Source organism: Neofelis nebulosa, chromosome 15 (assembly GCF_028018385.1).
Source record: "Neofelis nebulosa isolate mNeoNeb1 chromosome 15, mNeoNeb1.pri, whole genome shotgun sequence".
Taxonomy (NCBI): domain Eukaryota; kingdom Metazoa; phylum Chordata; class Mammalia; order Carnivora; family Felidae; genus Neofelis; species Neofelis nebulosa.
In genome coordinates, this window is record NC_080796.1 from 13,467,716 (window position 1) to 13,490,802 (window position 23,087).

Below are 23,087 nucleotides of genomic sequence, written 5' to 3' on the forward strand. Positions count from 1 at the left end.
ACATGAAAGTATGAAGAATAATTAACTGATAACAGAAAGGATAAAGCCAAGCTAGTTCTTCATTTATTCAAGTAGCAAGCGTGTACAGAGCACCATAAAGTTATTTCTTACATCAACATGCATTTGCTCATTTATTTTTGGCTTTGTAGCTAAACTTTAATTATTTTATATGATGTCACAAAATAGCAGAAGCGAAGGTGTCCCAGCTCTACCTTTATTATTTGCGCAACCCAGAGCAAGTAATTTCCTTTTGGGAAGCCTCGCTGTCCTCAAGTGCAGCGTGGAGATAATGAAGGGACATGTCATCGGGTGCTGAGAGTGTCAAATGAAATAACTCATGCACAGTGCCTGCTTCCTAACAGGTGCCCCTTTCATGGGTACTGTTGTTTCTGTGCTGATTGCATGGTTTCAGCCATTGTTTGGAATGACATTTACAATTTACAAGACTCCCAGAAATCCACAGAATGACTCTGTGCTTTCCATCTCTGCAACTCTGGATTCTATAGGGTGAGAGATGCTGGTATCCAGAGGGGGCATACTATTCCCAAGGTTCCCATTGAATTTTGAGGTATGGCTGCCTCCTGAGCCCTGTAGACAACTTGTGTGGAGGACAGACAAGAAGAGGTGTTATTGTTTTGGTAAGGGTCATTGGCCTTGAGCTTCCGGAAGGGACAGGGTTGCTGTTGTGCAGGGGTAGGGAGGGATCTGTAAGAAACCAAGATGATCCACTTGGGTCCTTCTTGGGACTGTCTTTCACAACTGTGACTGCAAATGGACAGAGATCGTAACCTTGGCCTGAGCAGGACATGTTTCAGAAGTGATGGTCTGGTTCATGGCCCGGGTAAACTGATGAGATCAGCAGGGATGCAGCTAATGATAAGGGCAATTGAGGATGATAGTGGAGGAGGGAGATGGTGGGTATCCTCGCAGCCCCAAGGTCAACCACAGTAGAAGGAGGGCAATTCTTCCCCCTAACTAGCCTTGCTTTTCTAAATTTCTGCCATTGGATATGGGACGAGATATTTCCTGAATGTATATGGAGAAATGAATCCAAATGGCACCAAGGGTGGCCTCTGATAGACACTGAGTCTATACCTTCAAGGGAAGACTTGCCACCCGACTGTGGGAGTGACCAGAAGGCAACCTCCAGTTATCTGCTCATTGCAGGGTCTGCCTCAGCATTGGTACTACAGGGCTCCTGGCCAAGAGGATTTTCTGGATGGACATCACAATTTGACTTTGCTCTTTGCACAGATCCTATCCTTTCTATTCACAGGTGTTCATCCTTTGTATACATCTTGCATCCAAACTTTCTCAGCATTTGCTTCTAGAAAACTCCACCTGTGACAGCACCTGTTTCCATTTGGAACCAAGGCACTGGCTAATTCCATACACCACCTGCCCCCTGTTTTTGTTCTGTTCTTTCTAATTTTATTGGGTATGATTGTATTTCTTATTCATAATAATCATTGACTATTTTCCACCAATGTCGCTTAGTGTCATTTGCAAGACTTATGCAAGGATTCATTTGTGCTATAAGTTAAGAAATAGAAATCAATTCCGGGCAACTAAAGGGGAAAAAAAGGAGATGAAAATTTGCAAGACAATGGCACAGCCCACAGAATCCAAGAAAAAGATGATTCATCTGGATCCAGGGAAGAAACGATCCTGTGGGAGTTCTAAGGTATCTAGGAGCAAGAGTTCCGAGGTCTCTTTTCTGGCAGAGTACTGTTATCAGCTCAACTTCCACCATTACAATGTTCCAGTCCAAGCTTTTCATTCATAAGAAAGGAAATGTGACCCACCAGCTTGTGTCTGTTTCAAATTGGGGATCACAGAAGGAGCTGTTGGAGTCCTGTAGCTGAGAAAGGGCTGCTCCCACAGAAGGGGACCACATGATGACAGCTATTCCAAGAAGCATTTATTAATTTTGGTAATAAATCAATGATGGGGTGAGTTTCAAAGACATGCTTGGTTGCCAGAAACTGTGTTAACAGCGTTGAAAAAATATAGGAAGGTTAAAAGCTTGATTTTGGTGTTTCTTTTTCTATTGTAGTTCTGCCAGTCTCTCTCTTCTTTGCTTGGTCTTTGGTGAGACAGTCCTCTGGCTCTTTTGTACCTAGAGACAGTGTCTTTCCCAGTGACCTGGCAGCACATATTGTGGAGATCTGGGTTTTTCTTCCTCTGTCCCAGGGTGACCAGGCTCTTTCAGGTCAGTAAACAGAGCATAGCTCCAACTGCTGTCATCTCCTTAGCTCTGAAGAAATGATTCTAAAAATCTTGGGCTTTCTGTATTTTGGTAACTTTGGTGGAGGGAATCATTGTTTCTAATCCATTCTATTGTTTCAGGAGTAATTGCATTCCTGAAGATAAATTTATGAGCCGTGTAATGTTATGAAGCCAAAGCCAGATAACCACAACATGTTTCTCTTTTCACTTTCAGTCATAGAAAAGTGAGGTCCATAATAATTTTCCAAATGGAAAAATTTGTTCAGCTGTGGTATCTACTACACCAGCTCTTTCCTTTCCCTTTCTGTGGGCTCCTTTTTGCTCTATGCTTAAATGTCCCATTGTGCCTTTGCGCTACATGCCAAAACTGTGAGCTAGCCCCAGGTCCTTCTGGAAGCACACAGTATATATGTCTTTAAATAAATAAAGATAATCCATCTTTTCTCTTCCTTCCTCCAAAATAGAAAATAGCCATAGTGGTTTATTTTAGAGATAAGAAAATGGAAAGGTTTTGATGAAAGGGAAGTGACCGAATTGTAGATAACTGCTGGGCCTTCCACAGAGTGAGATGGACATTTATAGAGAGCACACAGGTTCTTGGCACCAAGAAGGAAATTTCAAAACACACAGCCTTTGTCAGAACTGCCACTGTGACAAAGAGCCACCATGTCCATCTGACATAATGGGTACCCATGTCTTGTCTTCTTTTTTTTTTAAAGCAGTTTAACAAAAGACCTGTCGTCTGTATGCTCTGCATTCACTTTATCTGAGAAAGCATCCAAAAAAGGGATACTTTTGGGCTAATTATCCCTCTTGGCAGAAATTGGAGTTGTATTGATATGTGTAATTTCTGTGGTGAAATCTTCTGTGTTTTGGGCACATAATTTTCAAAGGATATAACTTGCACTTCCCTTCCTTGGACAGTTAACATGTTTAGGTGGATGACCAGTGTTAAGGGGGCCATCTGTTCTGGCAGTTTCCATCTGTGGGCAGAAGATGCTGTCCCAGTGTCTCCCTGTTCCATTCCATAGGCATAGAGTTCACCTGTAGTCCTGAGTAACCTCCTGTAAGCTACAAGGTATGGGGCTGGGGAAGAAAGTTCTCTGTGATTGAAGAGAGCAATGAGGGAAGTCCTCCAAAGTCTGCTGAAGGTATGGATTTTGAAAACCAGAGCAGGAGGGGGCACATGAAGACACAGTGGTGGACGAGCTATTTCATTTCATCTCCTGGTGCGGCGGATCCTTCAAAGTGCTATGACTGATCCACCACCATTCCAGATTCTCCTCAGCATGGCTAATACTTGTGCTGGTCTAGACAGCTTGTCTGGTTAGCTGATCCAGATTTTCATCCATGAGGGATCAGAGTCCTTATTTATCATACCTTTGTCAATCCATGGTTGCTTTAATTGTCTCTTCACAGTTTAAACTGGACATGAAGATACCAAGATATTTCCTAGTGAATATCTGTGTCATAAATATATTCCTCTTTGCCCCCATTATGTAGCAATAACCCTACCAATGGTAGACTACCCTTGCTGATACAATTTCTTTGCCTGCTGGTCTACCAGTGTAACCTAAAATCACCTGACAAGCTATGACTTTAAGTATAGAGGACCCTTATAGTCCCCAGGTGGAGGAGTTCCTCTTCTGGAAACAAGGTACTCTAGACCTTCAGAACCTGTTTGCCTCCAGTGGGACATTAGCAGTGATGATAAGAGTCTTTCCACCCCTTGGTTGTTAGACTGTTGTATTCTACATATGTAGAACACAGAACCATATAAAGACCACTGGTTTAGGATACGTACTTCATTCTGAAGGACAGTGCATCAACATTGCAGAATGTCACCTCCATGTTAGTGCTTCAGCTGCACCTTCAAATGACTGCTTCATCATCATCCAGGCTGGTGGCATCTGTGTGGTGCAGCACAGTATGGTGTATGATCATGGAATACCATAGACCATGTTCATGGTTTCATGTCCTTTGGTAATAAGCCGGTCTCTTGGTCCAGGGTGATATTCCATGAGATCCCACTCTGTACATAATTGGACATCGTAGTACCCTATTAATGTTGACTAGTGCTGTTACAGGTTGGATATGCAGCAGTGGCAGTGGCTAGATAAGCTTTGATGGGAGGGAACTTTTGGTTTGGGGCCCAGGCATGGCCTCCATCTGTTAGGCTATGGCTGTACTCTGCCCTGGCCCATTTTGCAAGCACTGAGATTGCTAACACTTACTGGATGAGTCATTCTGTCTACCTGGTTGTTTAGCACCCCTTATGCTGTGGACTGTCTGGTGAGCAATAATGTGGAGCACAAAGAATTGCTCACGTTGAGCCCACTTCCACATGCTTCTCCATATGCCTCTTCTCCAGGTTGTTCACTACAACCCTATGACAAACCAGCTAAACACTACCCCAAAGGTGGGAATGTGTGCATATCCCTTCTTTCTCTCAACCAAATGGACAACCAGATGCCTTCTGAAGCCCCACCCACTGGGAGGGCTTGCTCTCATCGCAGGGGTTCAGGCTCATGCTTGAATGAAACCATAGTACAGCAGCAATATTTGTTCCAGCTCACACCAGCATATCAAGCTGACCCTTCTGTAAGCCAACCCCAGGATTTTTCCATGTCTGACAACTGGTTGTAGAGAACTGCAGTAGGAGGCCATAGATGTGAGTTGAGGGAGACACATGGGTGCAACAGGGTGGGTAATGCTAGAGCCTGGCCACCTGTTCATGCAGCTTACTTGTGTGCAATGGTCCTGCTCGTGCCCAATCCACAATGTACTGCCTCCATTGTACAACAGATTGTGGCTTTACTCAAGTGGCTTTATGACTTGGTTGGTCTGATAGCACCCAGCTCATGATGGGAAGCTCCAGTTACGTGGTCACTTGATCTATGGTCAGAGCTCAGTCTCCAGAAGGACCCAGTCTGCCAGAAGATGCTTTCAAATGGTCTTACTCCAGAATCCTAGGAGCTTGCACTGAAACTTTCCTATTGGAGTTGGCCAGGTACCCAGTTCAGCGTCTGTCTACTACAAATAACACTAGCACCATGGGATCTGCTGGCCCATTGTAGAGCTTTCTTTTGTTCTGGGCTCCATTCAAAGCTGTAAGACTTCTGAGTTTACTGATCAATGAGTTGAGCAGTATTCTTAAGTTTGGTGTATGCTACATTGCACTCTGAGGAGGCTACTCAGAGCAGTATTTCTTACTTAGTGGTAGAAGTTGCAAGATGTAGTACTTATTCTTTTATTTTTACTTTTTTAATTTGATAAAGAGGGAGAGAGAGAGCACAAGCAAGTGAGAGGGACAGAGGTAGAGAGAGAGAGAGAAGAAGAGTCTTAAGCAGGCTCCATGCTCAGCATAGACCCAGATGTGGGGCTCTATCCCATGACCCTGGGATCATGACCTGAGCTGAAGTCAAGAGTCAGATGCTCAACTGACTGAGCCACCCAGGTGCCCCAGTAGTACTTATTTTTTAACTTGGAAAGGAGATATACCCTGCATGCCCTAGACCACTAGACCCCCAAAACTTCACCAGTGTGCTACGTCTCTGAATCTTTGTTGGGTTTTTCTACCCTCTCTGGACTGCATGTGTCTCATCAGGACATCCAGAGGACCTGCCACTTCCTGCCTATCAGATCCAATTGTTAATTGGGCCAGTGTGCTACTCTGTAGAATGTCTAAACAATAAAGTTCTCTTTAGGGAATACTATAAAGAGAACAGGAGTGTTAACAGCCCTGGGATAAGATTGAATTTTTATTGTTGTCCTTCCCAGTTGAATGTGAACTGCTTCTGGTCCTCTTTCCTGGTGGCTTATTGACAAGGATGAAATTATCAGATCCACAGACACATCCTGTGTAAGATGCTTTGTTGATATACTCTACTAAGGATAAAATTGCCCAGCAACTACAATTAGGCCGTTTCTTGATTTGGTTTGCAGTTGTGTCTATCAAGCACCATGACCCATCTGTCTACTTCAGTGGTCAGACTGGGATTAAGAGGGGGGTATGATGAGGTTCCCTACTACTGCAAGCTTGAAGTCTTTGAGAGTGGCATGAATCTCTGCTATTCCATCCACATAAGAGATAGTGTTCTTTTTTACTGGCAATCTTGGTGGGAGAGAGGGAGGAACAGTTTTAAGGGCTTCTTCTTGGCTTTTCTTAATGATGGCTCTTACCTCACAAATCAAGGGGCTAGTGTGAAGATTCTACTGTATGCAAAGTGTGTCCACCCTTCACATCGTTATGCACTTGGGACCTGGGAAAGGACCACTGTGGATGTCCCAGAGCCAGGACCCCATTCATCATCTGTCCTCTACATGACTCCACTGTCACATGGGACCTTGATAACTTTGGATTCCCTGTTGAGGGTCAGAAAAGATGCTGTATCCAACAGGACCTGTCCTGTCAGAAAATATAAAGGGGTTGCATTCTATCTCCTCTATAACCCATTTCTACCAGCCCTGTTTTTCAACATGTCCTTTGGGGTCTCTTTGGCTTGAAGGGGCACTAATGAGCTGAAATTTCCAAGCAGAGCTTAATCCAAAGTGTGTATTTCTATCTGAGCAGTTAAAATCCAGGGCAAAACCTCTTTGTCATAATCGTCCTAGACCTCTGTTTCCTTATCTTTTCCACCTTTATAAATCTGCATTCTAACATAGAAAGGGATGTGAACAGGAGGTGATTTGAGAAGCAGTGTGCTTATGAAGTGTAGGGGGAAAAAAAAGAAATTATTGTCTAGCAAAGAAAGTGTCTGGTTCACACTGAAAGGCCCCCAAATTGGACATGTGTTTCTAGCCCCAAAGAGCTTTTTTAAAATAAGTAAATGCTTTTGCCTTGGACTTCTACTTAATAGAAGTAAAGCGGCTTTAGGACAAGGCCTGCTTTTTGGAGAGATTTGGGTGGTTATTAGTTATATATCCAAGAAAAGGAATATTTTCAAATTTGGGTGGTCGACCTATAAAATGAGCTGAGTTGATCAATAGATCCTTTCATTAATTTATTCAATGAATATATATTAAAGAACCTACGATGTTCCCAATTCTAGTAGGCACAAGGGACTCACTAGATCAGATGTAATGACATCTGGTGAGTGTGGTGTCAGGGTCGACAGGGACAATCTGGGAGAACAGAACCAGGGTTCAGCACTGGGAAAGGTTGGACCAGTTGCTGCTTAGATATTGGGGGTAAACTAGTGATAAGAAAATGTCATTTTACTGATTCAGTTGTTCTGTTAATCTCTAAAGTCTATGTCACTATCCTGGCAGCTATGTCCTCTAGGGACATGTGTGGAACATGAGATCTAGCATTACTAAGAAATAAGACCAAAGCAAATGTTCCCTTTGCACTTTCTGTTGGAAGGTAATACGACTTGGGCACTAAACTGACTGATAGCTAAAAGCAAGACTTTGCTGGCATTATTCAACTCCTTTAAAAGTGCTCAAGGCCATTAAATTTTTTTCTAACACACCTTCAAGATGTTTTCATAAGTTTGGGGCCAAGTTGTCCTCCCTCCCTGATTTTGTCTCTCCTTGCTGTCTTTCTTTCTGGATTTGACCATCTTTATAGCTTTCTGTAAAAATTTCCTGTGGTTTTACATGCCAGTATCTTCAGAAATATCTTGAATGCCATATTTCAACACCATGCTGCTCATGTTTACTCTATATTAGGGATCTGTGTTACTGACCCTTCTCTTGGTCACATCATTTCTGTTCCCCTGCCCAGTTCTTCTGGATTAACGTTTCACTAGGACTCTATTCTGGAGTCTTGCTGTGACTCTGCTTCTAGATATCACCTGTGGCTCTCTCTCCCAGCTGCATTGTCCACAGCCCTAGCCTCAGCCAATTCTAAGTCCAACCTCTCTGAGAACCTCTGCACAGTCTGCTCCCTAGCCCCCACCTACAGCAGAGGGGTTCGGACAATTACAGCTTTTACTATACACTCTTCACTCTACACTCACTATAAAATAGAAGCTGATAATTAATTTACTCCAAGCAGTTCATGATTGGAAAAGATACAGCATCTAATATCTATATCATGAAGTTTTAACTTCTAACAGCAGCTGATACTTTAAACCAAAGCAAAAGAATATGATAGTTATGTTTCAGGCAATATGAGAAACTAACGGAGGCCATACTTTAGTGCAAGATGATCACACTCTTCTAGAGAGGCTCACAACTGAAATGTCTTTCCTTGTTAACATGTGGCTTAACATAATTCATTTTGAAAACGCTTTCTTTTCTGTAGTCATGATGGAGGGTTTTCAGCTTCCCATTCACATTTTGGAGAACCAGGTCGCCCTGAAGAATTCAGCCATTCAAAACGATACATTTGGCCATGTGAATATAGTGGATATCGATTCACCAAATTGGATGAATAGCTATCTTTTTGTGGTAAGGTAGGTAGGTGTGTGTGAGTAGAGTGAGTAGGCATCTGTGCATGCGGATAGAGATGCATGTATGAGTAGCAAGAACCTGATGGAAGTGATGAAAATATCGGCAGGTGCCACCATGCTTGAATGTGTGCTCATTTGGATTCACTTGCTGGTCAGCCCAGCGGGATCTTGAGCGGTCAGGGCTGTACCTTGTCATCTATCCTTTCTTCGGGCTCTAGGACGGGGCCTGGCACAAGTTCAGATTTGGCAAATATATACAGATGGCATGAACCGCAGCAAGTGGTAGAAATGTCATAGAGTCATAGGGGACCTCAAAGGTCTTCTAGTTTAAATCCATATTTTGCAGAGAAAACAGTGCAGCCAATGATGAGCGTGCAAATCTGTTACAGTTTGTCGGTGGCAGATCTAGTCTCACACCTAGACTTTCTGGCTCCAAGTTCAGTGCTCTTCATGTTGCTCTGGGACTGAAGAATTTTATTTATTTATTTATTTATTTATTTATTTATTTTTTAATATATGAAATTTACTGTCAAATTGGTTTCCATACAACACCCAGTGCTCATCCCAAAAGGTGCCCTCCTCAATACCCATCACCCACCCTGCCCTCCCTCCCACCCCCCATCAGCCCTCAGTTTGTTCTCAGTTTTTTAACAGTCTCTTATGCTTTGACTGAAGAATTTTTAAAAAATCGTTTGAAAAATTGTTAATCAGATAACATGTAATATAATGCAGGTTTATTTCTGTTTAATCTTCTGAGCACAAGGCTGTGGGATTGTCAAGCCTTTGAAACCGAGTGCAATATTTGAAATTACCCATTTTCTTCTGATCAAGACATTTCCTTAGGGAAGAATACTAGAAACGCTAGTGGAGCTCACCTGAAATTGCTTCCTGGTAATGTCAGCTATTGCTTCTTAAGCCCCGGAAGGTAGATTGATAGATCTTGAATGGCTTGACATTAACAATTTTCTGTGACCCACTTTTATATAAAAGATCATGTTTGAGGGTGAAGAAAGAAACAGACAGATATCTAAATGAAGAAATACCTATTAATGGAAAAAAGGAGGTCTGAGCTTCTTCTTTCTAAAATATATTTAAGGGAATTGCAAAACACAATGAGAGGATGTGTAGTGCTACAAAGAAGAAAGTGGAATATAAATGAAAGTCAGCTGAAAGACATTTCATGCTTTTTTTGTCCTTGCTTCTCTTTGGTAGAGTGACTTCAAACCATGGTCCAGTAATATTTTCAATGAAGTAAATGTTATCTTTATTCAGATGTGAAAGGGTAGATGCAAGAGTGATTGGGTGAGAGAGAGATAGAAAGACAGAAAGAGAGAGTGACTGAGGATAGGAGCGAGATTTTATTTTTAGGAATCTTATTTGAAAAAAGTGTTAATAACCTTCAGAAGAGTATGATGTTGAATTCTGGCCAACAAATCACTGTATACCACTGTGATCATAACCGCACCCAAAAGCATTATTAAACTGTGGGATCGAAACCAAAAAGACCCAAGATACTAACCAGAAAATCATGATGATTGCAAAGATGTAGGCTTTCTAACTTTTCTAACATATTCTCTTGGTATCTTTATTATTATAGTTAACCAATAAAAAATCACCAACTTAGATTCAGATCCAAGAATATAGGAGATGAAAATAACTACAAATTATGCTTCCAAGCAATGAAACGATTATGGAACTGAATCATTATATGTACCAAGTGTACAATAATGTTCTTTCTTTCTTTCTTTCTTTCTTTCTTTCTTTCTTCTTTCTTTTTTCTTTCTTTCTTTCTTTCTTTCTTTCTTTCTTTCTTTCTTTCTTTCTTTCTTTCTTTCTTTCTTTTGTTTTATTTTACAGAACAACAGCATGATCAGGGAAGAGCGGCAGAGGGGAAGAGAGAGAGAAGCCCAAGCAGGCTCCCACCTCAGCACTGAGCCAGATGCAGGGCTCAATGCCACAACCCTGAGATCATGACCCGAGCTGGAATCAAAAGTTGGATGCTCAACCAACTGAGCCCCCCCAAGCACCCCTACAATAATCTTATTTCTTATTTTCTTCTGATTTATGCTTCTTCTAAACTTGTGGGATTGACTAAAATATAACAACTTCATATCTTTGCTCCAGAATAATTTCTAATAATCTTCACTTATCAATAGCTTAAAAATGGAGATTCCAGTAGTCTATGGATTCTTCCACATTCTGATGGCAAATTGGGGGTGTATAAATGATTTCAGATTCTTAGTTCAACACTCAGTGAAATCTGCCAAGCAGTGTCCTCTCAAATGCAATTATACTTTTGTCAAATTTATAGGGTGTTTCATACATGAATGATGAAATGATCCCACTTTTACTTTATAGAAAAATTATCTCTCTGATCACCAGGATTTGTGGAATTGCTCCCCATAAAGGTTTGTTGACAGGATGCCACTGGCTGATGTAAGATTATAAGAGAAGAATAAAAATCACAATGTGTTCTGTATGTCAGTTAAGATGCTGGTTTGAAATGATGGAACCAATCCTGGAAAATTGTCTTAATCAGCGGTAAAAATTTTTCCATTTGATTGAATGTTGCTGAGGAAGTTCATGAGTTTGTAAAAGAGGAGAGCAAGAAAAGACTTTAAAAATAATCATAAACCTCTTCCTTTTTATAAATCAGGAACCTTGGAGATCAAGGTTAAATAACTTGTCCTGAAACTCAAAACTAATAAGTAGCTGGAATAGGAAATAAACTCTCCTACCTTCCAGACTGATTATCTTCCCCAAGTTACTTATTCTTCACTTAATATTGGATAATCTGTCTCCATATGAGCATCAGCAAAATCCACTCCCTCATTTACACATGGCTTGATAAATCTAAGCCTAGGTTTATGGACAGGATACAAAGGCAAAAAACTCAAAAGGCCAAATTTTTCTAACCTGATCTTTCCTTATAGACATTATTTCAGGCAAGTTCCCTGCAAAAATACATCCCGAAAAGTCAAGAACAAAAAGGTGACCACAGTGTAATTTTAGCATGAGGGTGGGGAGATTGAATTAATAAACTTAAGGTTTATATTTAAATCTGGATTTAGTCTTGGGTGACAGTTCTCAAAACTTTAGCACCACACAGCACTCTGACTCAAAAGTAGGACTTCAGAAAAGGAATGACCCTTGTTGAAACCTGAATGGGAACTTTCTTTTTCTGGCATACTGAAAAGAAGGGCTCTTTCCAGGGCAGGGTTCTTACAAGTCTTGGTATTTATGCAAGAAGTGAACTAACACAGTTTAACAATGTTTTTAACAACACAGATTGAAACAAAAAGGAATTCTCTGCTCAATCTGAAGCGAATCAGAACATTTAATTAGCCAAAATACTCTGAGCATCTGGATTAGTTCAGTTTTTAGTGGCGGAAAGATGGTGAATTGGACTTACACTGAATTGGATTTACATTTGGATGCACAGTGGGATTCAAAGCAGGATGTGTTGTGTACTGAATTTGGAACTGGAAAACAATCTGTCAGGTGCTGAATTTCAGAAAAGTCTTTATCATTGAAGAAGATGCCAAAGGGCATTAAAGAAGGAAAGCAAGGTGACATCATGATCATTAGCAAATCCATGGAGAAGCCAAGCTCGGAACATTGCACGTGCCACTGGCTAACGTGAAAAATTTGGCGAGCTATAGTCACTTTGTCTGCAAGAAATAAAACAGTCTCCTGGACATTTCTTGTTTTGTGTAAATTGATCAGTGTGTCAGTGCTGGGCATGTACAACGTAGCTTTATGCCGTGACATGGACAGAGCTCCACGTCTTACAGTTGTGATTGGGCTTCTCTCTCTGTGAGAAGAACTCCCTAACCTTATCCCTTAGCCTGTATGAAAAAAAGTCATGATTGCTTCCTTGTTGTGTTATCAAAAGATCTTGGGTCAACATCATTTTTCAATGTTTTCATTAAATAATACCAAACCTTGAGTTTCATGTTTATTAAAAAATTTCAACTAAATTAAACATTAGTTATTTTATGACAGATATGGAGCTTAGAAAGTTTGTTATTAAGCTTGGGTATGAAGTTGAAGAGAGTAATTGCTTTTGGGCATAGAACAATAGAATTTGGGCTCTTTCTGCACCTAGAAATGTGCTGGGCCAGAAAAATCAAGTGTGTCTATAAAGTTCACAAGTCCTGATGTGCTCAAAAGCCCTGGTTGTTGGAATAAACTTGTCCTTCGATCTGCCACCCTTCTTACTGATGTACAACGGGGCAACAAAAATAAATTTCACAACTGTGACATCTGCCCTGCCTATGCTTCTCCATCCTGAAAGCTACATAGGGTCCCTCTTCTATAGACTTACAGTGGACCACTTCAAGGATGGCGTGTAAGCTCCACTTTCTGAACAGGTACCATATCCACGGAGTGAAATCCTCCTTTGTGAATGTCAGGCAGCACAGGGCCACCAGCATGGAGGGAATAATGAGCACTGGGTCACCACACCAGCCTCTGGGATCATTACCTTACAGTTTCTGATGTTTGCTCTGAGCTAGAGTCTGGGGGAAGAGCCCTAGTTGTTTCCAGCTCTGAACAAGGAGTTTATGACAAGACACACAGTCCCTACTGTAGCCAGTATCTTAAGTACCAGTTTCATTGCCAGCTCCCCAAGCAAATATTATTGCAGAAACCAGCTATTTTTCTCCTATTTTATTAGAACTGCAGGGGAAAACTCATTTTTCCCAAAGATTTTTATTGCAAAAAGGTAATGAGATTCCTTTATACCATACCAGGATCACAATAAATACTTTTGACTACTTTTAATAAGCAGCAAGCCCAGTTGGAATAGGAAAGAAAGCTTATTCAGCATTAAGACAGCTATTAAAAATGCTTCCTTCCAATTACCAAGGAATAGCAGCAGTAATGAGAGTGGACCAAATCTCATCTGTGGAGATGGGTTGGTATTTACAGTCATGGCTTGAGTACCAGCCTCTCATTTGTAACATCCTTCCCCCAAAAGAAGTGATATGGGGTTGAAAGTAAACCTATGCATATATGGGAAATTAATCTATGACAAAGGAGGCAAAAATATACACTGGGGGGAAACGACAGTAAACAGATGTTGTTGGGAAAAGTAGACAGATGCATGCAAAAGAATGAAACTGGACTACTATCTTACACTATACACAAAAATTTACTAAAAAGGGATCAAAGTCTTGAATGTAAAACCTGATGCCATAAAACTCCTAGAAGAAAACATAGGCAGTAAGCTCCTTGACATTTGTTTGATAATGACTTTTTGGATCTGACTCCAAAAGCAAAGACAACAAAACAAGTGGGACTACCTCAAATATGCTTCAGCACAGCAAACAAACAAACAAACAAAATGAAAAGACAACCTAGACAAAATACTTGCAAGTCAAATATCAGTTAAGGGGTTAATATCTAAAATATATAAAGTGCTCATACAACTCAACAGCAAAAAAACCCAAACAATCTGATTGAAAAATGGGCAGAAGACACGAACAGATATTTCTCCAAAGACATCCAGATGGTCAGCAGACCCATGAAAAGAAGTTCAGTGTCAGTCATCATCAAGGACATGCAAATGCAAATCCAAACCACAAGGAGATATCATCTCACACATGTCAGAATGGCTAAAATAAAAAATACAAGAAACAACAAGGTTGGCGAGGATGCTGAGAAAAAGGAACACTCGTGCACTGTTGGTGGGAATGCAAACTGGTGCAGCCACTGTGGAAAACAGTATGGAAGTTCCTCAAAAAGTTAAAAATGGAAATATCATATGATCCAGTGATCACACTACTGGGTATTTACCTTAAAATAAAAAAACAAAAACAAAATTCAATACAAAAATACAAAAACACAATTCAAAGGGATATATGCACCCCAATGTTTATAGCAGCATTTATTTATAATAGCCAAATTATGAAAGAAGCCCAAGTATTCATCAAAAGATGAAAGGATAAAGAAGATGTGAGATATATATATATATATATATATATATATATATATATATATATTTATATGTTTATACACACACATATACACACACATACATACATACATATACACACTGGAATATTATTCAGCCATAAAAAATGAAATCTTGCCATTTGCAATGATAGGGATAGAGTTAGACAGTATAATGCTAAGTGAAATAAGTTAGAGAAAGACAAATACTATATGATTTCATTCATATGTGAAATTTAAGAAACAAAACAAATGAGCAAAGGAAAAAAAAACAAAAAGAGAGAGAGAGAGAAACCAAAAAAAGACTCTTAAATATAGAGAACACACTGATGGTTACCAGAGGGGAGTTGGTGGGAGGGGTGGGTGAAATATAAGATGGGGATTAAGGAGTACACTTGTGATGAGTACAGGGTAATATATGGAATTGTTGAATCACTATGTTGTACACCTGGAACTGATATGACACTGTATGCTAACTATATTGGAATGAAAACAAAAACTACACTGAGATATCCCCTCACACCTGTTAGAATGGCTATTATCAAAAAGACAAGAAGTAGCAAATTCTAGGGAGGCTGTGGAGAAAGGGAACCCTTGTGCACTATTGGAGCAGCCACCATGGAAAACAGTATGGAGGCTCCTTAAGAAATGATAGTAATCATATGATCTAGCAATTTCACTTCTAGACATTTATCTGAAGAAAACAAAAACACTAATTCAAAAAGATATATGCAACCCCATGTTTAGTGCAGCAGTATTCACAATACCTAACATGTGGAAACAATGGATGTTTCCACATGGAAGTGTCTACCAATGGATGAATGGATGAAGATGTCGTATATGTATCGATACAGTGGAATAGTATTCAGCTAAAGGGAATGGAATCTTGCCATTTGTGATGACATGGTAGAACTTGAGGGCATTATACAAAGTGAAATAAGTCAGACAGAAAAAGACAGCTACCATATGGTGTCATTTTTATTGTGGAGTCTAAAAAATGAAACAAACGAAACAAAACACAAAATACCAAACCCACAGATACAGAGAACAGGTTGGCGGTTGTCGGAGGGGTGGGTGGTGGAGGTGAGGGTACAATGGTTCAAAGGGGTCCAAAGAAACAAACTTCCAGTTATAAAATAACTAAGTCATGGGGACATAATGTACAACATAGTGACTATAGTTAATCATACTGTACTGCATGTTTGAAAACTGCTAAGAGAGTAAATCCTAAAAGTTGTAATCACAAGAAAAAAGAAGAAAAAAATTTCTGTAACTATGTTTGGTGACAGATGGTACCTAGAGTTTTTTTGGTGAACATTTTGCAATGTATACAAATATCAAATCATTATGTTGTGCACCTGAACTATTAATATAATGTTATATGTAAATTATACTTAAAAAAAAAAACCCAACCCCAGAATAGTCTATTTCTTATTCCAGTAAGGATTAGTTCTCATAAATGTTATAACACTTCTCAGGGATTATTTACCCTTTGGTACATGTGATGAAACTTCCCACAGGATTAAAGCTACATGGGAAAAATGTCCAGCTCTATAATTATATATATATATGTTATATATATATATACGTTATATATATATACGTTTTATATATATATACGTTTTATATATATATATATACACACACACACATATATATATATCGTATATATAACAATCTGTGGCAGAAACAGTCAATTCTCCTTCAAGCCTACCACCTCCCTTGGATAGTGTACAAGGAAGAATTGCCTTGGTTCTAGAGTCCTAACTTAGAATACCGGTTTTCAACCAGAGGTGATTACCCCCTCCAGCAATATCTGGAGACATTTTTGGTTATCACAACTTAGGAGGTGCTACTGGTATCTAGGACGGAGAAGTCAAGGATATTGCTAAACACTCAATAATGCATAGTCTCCTCCCCAAAGAATTGTCTGACTCAAAATGTCAATGGTACTGAGAAACAGTATTTAGAACAACAGTGAGGGCTCCAAATGAAAGCATTCAGGAACAGATATTGGGTGGCCTTAATCATACATGTTTTAATAATTGGAGTAAGCTTGTGGGAAAGAATGAAGAGAGGGAATGTGCAGGAGCCTTCTCACGAAGGCTTCAGTTTGTCTCTCTGTTTGCAGGGCCTGATTCCATCTATGACCAGGCAGCAGGAGTTGAATGGGCTGTGGGACACTGACTGCCAAGATAGACAAACTCATGTGAAATCAATGGATAAGTCAGGTCAGTATACCTTATAATTGTAAATATAATTTGCGAATAGACACTTGAATCATCTTATCAGGATAATCTCTCCCTGCAGGGACACTGACATATAATCAGAAGATTTCTTGGTAAACATACACTCAGAAAGGGGGTTGACATATCCTATGTGAGTTTTCTGTCTCTGAGTCCACTGTTGATATACCTGTCAAAGGGACAAGATACTTTTTTATTCATACATACAAACTGTGAATGGATTACCACAGTCAAGCTAATTAGCATATCCATCATGGTTGCCGTGTGTGTGTGTGTGTGTGTGTGTGTGTGTGAGGAGAGAGAGAGAGAGAGAGAGAGAGAGAGAGAGAGAGAACTTAAGATCTACTCTCTTGGTAAATTTTAAGTACATACTACAGTCTCTAAGCAGTGTATTAGATCTCCTGAACTCAGTCATCATACATAGCTGGAACTTCACACCCTTCCACCAGTACCTCCCTGTCCCTGGTAGCCCCATTTCTACTTTCTGCACCTGTGGGTTTGAGTTTTTTAGATTCCACATATAAGTGACATCATGCAGTATTTTTCTTTCTGTGTTTGGCTTATTTCACTTGGTATCACGTCTTCCAGGCTCATCCATGTTATCACAAATGGCAGGAATTCCTTCTTCCTTTTCTTTTTTTAAAGATTTTATTTTATTTTTAAAAATTTTCTTCAATGTTTATTTATTTTTGAGACAAAGAGAGACAGAGCATGAACGGGGGAGGGTCAGAGAGTGAGGGAGACACAGAATCTGAAGCAGGTTCCTGGCTCTGAGCTGTCAGCACAGAGCCCCACGCGGGGCTCGAACTCACAGACCGTGAGATCATGACCTGAGCGGAAGTTGGCCGCTCAACCGACTGAGCCACTCACGTTCCCCAAAGATTTTATTTTTAAGTAGTCTCTACCTCCAATGTGTGACTTGAACTCATAAACCCAAGATCAAGAGTCACATGTCCCACCGACTGAGCTATCCAGGCGTCCCTTTCTTTTTATAATTTTTTTAAGGCTGAATACTTTCCATTGTTCCCTTTTCTTTGCATCCTCACCAGCACTTGTTACCCACAGCTCTTGCCTTCTCGACTGTAGTCATTCTAACAGGTGTGAGGTGACATCGCATTGTGGTTTTGATTTGCCTATCTCTGATGATTGCCTATCTCTGATGATTTGCCTATCTCTGATGATTTGCCTATCTCTGATTAGCAATGTTGCACACCTTTCCATATATGCATGATTTTTCTGTATAATTTGTATAATATGTATAATTTCCCCTATAATTTATTATAGGAGTTTTATGGTCTTGAGTCTCCTGTTTAAGTCTTTAACCCATTTTGAGTTGATTTTGTGTATTGTATAAGATAAGGGTCTGATTTAATTTTTTTGTATGTGATTATCCAGTTTTCCCAGAATCATTATTCAAGAGACTATCCTTTCCCTGTTCCGTGTTCTTGGCACTCTGTTCAAGAGTAGTTGTGTCATTTTCAAATTCTTTCATCAAGGTTTTATAGTGTTCAGAGTACATATCTTTTATCTCCTTGGTTAAATTTACTCCCAAGTATTTCCTTCTTTGTGAGACTATTGTAAATGGGACCTTTTCTCTTGACTTCCTTTTGGATGGTTCCTTGTTGGTATAAAAAAATACTGCTGGGTTTTGTATGTTGATTTTGTAACCTGAAACTTTACTGAATTCATTTATTAGCTGTTCTAACAGTTTTTTTAATAGAGTCTTTGCATATAGAATCATGTCATCTGAGGATAGAAATAATTTTATTTCTTTCTTTCTGATTTTGATGTCTTTTTTTTGTTCTTGTCTAATCGCTCTGGCTAGGACTTCCAATACTATGCTGAAGAGAAGTGTCAAGAGTGGGTGTCCCTTGCCTTGTACTGAACCTTAGAGGAAAAGCTCTGTCTCCCCCCCCCCCCATTATGATATTAGCTGTGGGATTTTTATAAATGGCCCTGATTATGGTAAGTTCCATTTATACTGATTTTGTTGAGAATTTTTATCATGAATGAATGCTGAACTTTGTCAAATATGTTTTCTGCATTTATTGAGATGATCATGTGGTTTTTCTTTTTCATTATGTTAATGTACTGGGACACATTGATTGATTGGAATATATTGAATCATTATTGCATCCCAGTGATGAACCTCACTTGGTCATGGTGCATAATCTTTCTAACGTGTTGTTGAATTCACTTTGCTAGTATTTTACTGATGATTTTTGCATCTATCTTCATCAGATTTAGTGGTTTATAGCTTTCTTTCTTTGTAGCATTTCTGTCTTTGGTATCAGGGTCATACTGGCCTCATAAGATGAGTTCAGAAGCATCTCCTCTTGTTTCTGGTAAAGTTTAATAAAGATTGGCATTAATTCTTCTTTGAGTATTTGCTAGAATTTCCCTGTAAAGCCATCTAGCCTTGGGCTTTTCTTTCTTGGAAGGTTTATAATTACTACTTCAATCTTTTTATTTTTTTTAGTGGTCTGTTCAAGATTTCTAATCCTTCTTGATTTAGTTTTGTGCATTGTATGTTTCCAGGAATTTTCCCATATCTTTTAAGGTATACAATTTGTTGGTGTATAATTGTTCATAAAAGTCCCTTGTTATCCTTTTTATTTCTGAGGCATTCCTTGTAGCATTTCCTTTTCATCTCTGATTTTATTTATCTGAGTCTTCTCTCCTTTTTATTAGTCTGGCTATGGGTTTCATTTTTCTATTCTCTGATTTATTTCTGCTTTAATATTCATTGTTTATTTTCTTCTGCTAACTTTAGGCTTAGTGTCTTCTTTTTCTAGTTCCTTGAGGTGTAAACGTAGGTTGTTTACTTGAGATATTTTTTTTCAATGAAAGCATTTATTGCTATAAACTTCCTTCCTAATACTGCTTTTGCTGCAACTCATAAGTTTTGGTATGTTGTATTTTTATTTTCATTTGCCTCAAAATATTCTGAAAATTCTTTTTTGATTTCCCATTTGAGTCAATGGCTATACAAGAAGTGTGTTGTTGGTTTCCATGTGATATGTGAATTTTCCTATTTTTTTGGTGTTGATTTCTAGTTTCATTCCATTGTGGTCTAAAAAGATACCTGTAATAATTTCAATCTTATTAGCATTTTAAGACTTGTTTTATGACCTAACATGTGATATATCCTGGAGGAGAATGCATATTCTGCTGCTGTTTTGTGGAAAATTCTAAATATGTCTATTTGGTTTATTTGGTCTAGATAGCTCTTTCTTTATTGATTTCCTGTCCGGATGTTCTTTGCATTATTGAAAGTGGAGTATGAAAGTTTTGTACTATTATTGTGTTGCTGTGAATTTCTCCCTTCAGACCTGCCAATATTTGCTTTATATATTTAGGTGTTTTGACGTTAGGTGTATATAGATTTATAATTTTTATATCTTCCTGTTGAATTGACTCATTGAGCATTATACAATGACTCTCTCTCTAGAGTTAGTTGTTGACTTAAGTATAGCCACTACTGCTTTAATTTGGTACCATTTTCATGGAATATGTCTTAGGGACAACATACTCTTGATGGATAAGGGGAAGGCTCATTGGATGGAATCTCAAGACCACCACCCAAGATGCCACTAGAATAGCTCTATTTTTAGTTATTTTATTCATTGGGTTTTGTTTGAAATTTCGTTAGGGAAAAAAAATGATTCTACTGCTTATAAAGTTAGAAAATCCCCTTTGTCATCCCCTGGTCCATCCCTCCTCCTTGACATACTACCATGTGTACTCTCTGGATGGTCTTTCACAGATGCTCTAGGCTGAATCCTGTTGTGCTTACAGAGCTCTTTTCTAGACAGGTCACTGAGGATACATCAATTACATTTTGGCTTATTAAACTTTACTTCTTATTATGGATTGAATTGTATCTCCACAAAAGCCTAAACTCCTGGTGCCTGTGCATGTGACCTTACTTAGAAATAGGATCTTGGCAGATTGAAGGTAAGATGATCACCTTAGTGCAGTATGACTGTGTCCTTATAAAAGGGGGAGACATTTGGACACAGGGACAGACATGCACACAGAGAGAACACTATGTGAAGATGAAGGCAGAGATCAAAGTGATGCGTCTGTAAGCCAAAGGATACCAGAGATCACCTGCAAACCACCCCATGTCAGGCAAGAGGCCTGGAACAGATCTCCTACCAACACTGATCTGATCTCAGACTTCTGACCTCTAGAACGTGATAACGCAGTTTTGGAGTGGTGGTGGGGGTCTGGAGCTGATGTTCAAGAATGAATTCTTGAGACGTCTTTGGTGCAAAACGGTGATTTAATTAAAGCACAGGGACAGAAAGAGCTGCACTGGGGTTGTGAGGAGTGACTGATTATATACTATGGAGTTGGGGGAGGTAAAGGCAAAAGGGAGGTTTCTAAAAGGACTTTCATATGCTAAAGAGGGCTCATAGATACTGGAGGCCTAGCTATTGTCAAGCTAAGGTGGTTGTTTCCTCTAGTAAGGCATTAACATTAAGACAGTAGGGAGTTCCTGGAGAAATGTCATATTCTGCCTTTCTCAAGTATTTGTCAATGGACTGCAGGTTATAAAGAAATTTAATTTTACCTGCCATTTCCTTCTTGCCTTTGTTCCCCGCATCACTGTGGAGGGGAGAGTGATGTTGGGGCTCCTGGAAACTGAGTTTATGGATTTCTGGAGATTAGGCTACTGATAAGACTGCCTTTTCCTTGTAATTTACTAAGACACATGTAAAAGACGGAGACTCATGTCGTGCATGACTGTGATCTCCATCAGTTAACCATTGGTTTTTCCCTTTCCTTTGCTCCTGGGCAGCCAAGAGTGCCTGAGGAATGTCACTGCTGGTGGGGTAGGGGGGTTGGGTGGGGAGGCTTTGTTAGCTTGTGCTTTGTTCTCAGCTTGCTTTGGCTCCCTCATCAATGACACTGTAAGTTTCTGCTGTTAAACAACCCAGTTGGTGGCACTTTTTTTGGGCGGCCATAGAAATCTATGGAAGCCCACAGTCCAGCCCTGAGCTTACTCCCAGGCCACTGAGATTGGAGTTTTCAGTGTTCCCAGACCTTGTCAGTTGCACACGGACAATCATCTCCGGGACTATTTTCGCCTCTAGCTAATCTCATTCATCGGGGGTGATTTTTCATTAGCTCCACTTTAAGTTGGCAGCCTTATTTCCAAATTCCTGTAGACGGTGGGGCACATGCCTCATAAATTCTTGCTTTCTTTCTTTTTTTAAATATTTATTTATTTTTGAAAGAAAGAGAGACAGAGAGAGAGAGAGAGAGAGAGGGAGAGAGAATGAATGGGGGAGGGGCAGAGAGAGAGGGAGACACAGAATCTGAAGCAGGCTCCAGGTTCTGAGCTGTCAATGCAGCCCAACGCAGGACTTGAACTCACAAACTGCAAGATCATGACTTGAGTGAAAGTCAGACTTAACTGGCTGGGCCACACAGGTGCCCCTCATAAATTCTTTCTTGTACCAAGAAAACATCATATATCAGGGCTTCCTTTTGGTCTGTACAATGCAGAAGTGAGAGAACCAGTGAGAAAATCAAGTGAGAAGCAATCAAGGCTTATTAGTAAAAAAAAAAAAAAAGAGGTGGGTCACAGTGGGCTTGGACTATAAGCAAGGTCATCTTACCTTATTCTTTTCAGAAGTAGATATTTTGTTATTATTATTATTATTTTACCAAAAAGTCAAGGGAACAGGAGGTTCAGAAAGTTCTTAATTATCTAGTATACCTAGTCTTAAATTGGGGAATGAGTTGGCAAAACAGACCTGACAGCAACAATTCACCTAAGTTGGTGCAAGATTAATAGGTTTCTAATTGCCAATTTCCATGCAAATGTAGTTAAGGCAATAAGTGTTGGCACCCTGCTGGCAGCTTATTTGCATTGCTTTCTAAGACCCTTGGCAGTTTTGCAGGTCGTCAGGAGTTTAAAAGCAATAAGTAGTTACCTATAGGCTTCCTCATGCTGGGGCTCAAAAGCTGAGGCCAGCACGAAGTTAAACCTGGCTCTCAGAGTCCCCCAGCATGTGTACAAATAGGCCCAAGTAGGCTCCTCTAGGCCCTCTTCCTAAAAACCAAATATCTCCACACTGAACCTCTTCCAAGCTTTTCTGCCTTAACCATCGACACCTCATCCACTGAACTGTTCCAAGTCCTAAGAACCATCCTGATGCCTCCCTCCCTTGCCCTCTCACAGCCAAGCCATTTCCAAGTGCTTTCATTTTTGATTCCTAAATAATTATCAAATCCATGCCTACCT